This window comes from Arachis ipaensis, chromosome B01 (assembly GCF_000816755.2).
Source record: "Arachis ipaensis cultivar K30076 chromosome B01, Araip1.1, whole genome shotgun sequence".
Classification (NCBI taxonomy): domain Eukaryota; kingdom Viridiplantae; phylum Streptophyta; class Magnoliopsida; order Fabales; family Fabaceae; genus Arachis; species Arachis ipaensis.
In genome coordinates, this window is record NC_029785.2 from 129503198 (window position 1) to 129505020 (window position 1823).

Sequence of the window (1823 nt, forward strand, 5' to 3'; positions counted from 1 at the left end):
TTTAAGGTCCAGGAGACAATTGTTCTGATATATGAGCATAAATATATGAGGTTGGAGAGTTTTTGCCTTTTGTATGAGCATAAATATTAGCCATTACAGAATAAACCCCGCCATCCTCAGGCTTTATCTCCATGATTTGTTGTGCTGCTTTCTTTGCAACCTCAACGTTTCCATGGATCCTACACCCACCCCAAGCAAACACATCTCCACCACTTGGCATCCCTTTTATCATCTCAACAGCCTCTTCAAGCAACCATGCTCTCCCCAACATATCAGCCATGCACCCATAATGCTTGTGCTCTCTACCAACCCCATACACACTTTCCATGTCATTGAAAAGCTTTCTTGCTTCAGCAACCAGACCTGCATGGCTGCACCCCACCAAAACACCCAGGAAGGTGATGCCATCAGGCTTAACTCCTGCAGCAATCATCCTAGAGAAATAATCCAGCAAAGTTGAAGCTTTACCATGAACTGCAAGCCCAATAAGCATGGCATTCCACGTGAACACATTTATCATTGCATGACTCGAACTCATCCCTTGCGTTCTCAAGACAGCCAAACTTTGCATACAGGTCCACCAACCCAGTGGCCAGATACGAATCAATCTGAATCCCATTCCTTATAATGTAATCATGCACTATCCTACCCTATCCAACTCTCCCGTTTGAGCACAAGCTGAGAGAACGTTTACCAGAGCTATATTATCTGGCCTAATCCCCAATCCAATCATCTCATTAAACAAATGAATGGCTTCATAACACAGCTTTGCGTTGCCATAACCGGCAATCATGGTGCCCCAAGACACGGAATCTCTTTCTAGCATTTCGTCGAACAGTTCCCGCTCGCGCGTAATCTCACCACTTTTAACGAACCCATGAACCATGGCATTATAAGAGACAACATCCCTATGAGAACTCTCGTTGAACAGCTTGTGGGCACCGTGGACGCGGCGATGGAGGGAGCAAACGCATCTGAGGGCGTTGAGGGAGAAAGGATCGGCAAGAAAGCCCAATTTCAAGGCCTGGGAGTGTAGCGAGAGGGCGATGGAGATGGAAGTAAAAGAAGAAGAATGGAGGAGGGAACATGCCTTGAACGCAAGGGAAGGTGTGGAAGTCAGGGAGAGGCGGCGGAGGGCGACGAAGTTGTGGAGGGTGTGGATTCTGATAAGGTTGTCGTAAGAGAATGTGTAAGAGAATGTGTTGGGGTTTGTGATGGAGTGGAAACGGCAGAGTGCGTAGGCGTTGGGGATTAAGTTCGTGAGGGTGACGAAAATTACGTGAACGGCAGGATTCGTACCTGCGCGGGCAGAGCCCACATGATTTCTAGTCATGCCCGATAACCACTCCGGCACGTCCACCCTCTTGATGTCACTGTCAAGCTACACCTCAGTTTATCTTTTTGGTTCTTACCATACTTGACAGCAGCATCACAAATAGAGGAAACGCCAAAATCAGGGAAGAATGGTTAATACTTCATACATCAAAAGTGAATCCGAATAATATTACACATTCAAATTTTGTTATGAACTAAATTAAACAATAAAATTTGGAGTAACTAATTTTTATTGATATTAAATTAATTTAATTAAATTTAATTAACAAAAATACTTAAATATATAGATACTTGACACACAAATAGAGGAAACGCCAAAATCAGGGAAGAATGGTTAATACTTCATACATCAAAAGTGAATCCGAATAATATTACACATTACACATTTGTTATGAACTAAATTAAACAATAAAATTTGGAGTAACTAATTTTTATTGATATTAAATTAATTTAATTAAATTTAATTAACAAAAATACTTAAATATATA

General features: G+C 41.9%; 1 non-coding gene and 1 pseudogene across 1 annotated transcript; both read right to left on the minus strand.

Moving 5' to 3' along the window:
* LOC107614019 lies at positions 2-1520 on the minus strand (annotated as a pseudogene).
* Positions 1279-1360, minus strand: TRNAS-AGA. Its single transcript has one exon. It is a non-coding gene; the product is annotated as a tRNA-Ser (tRNA).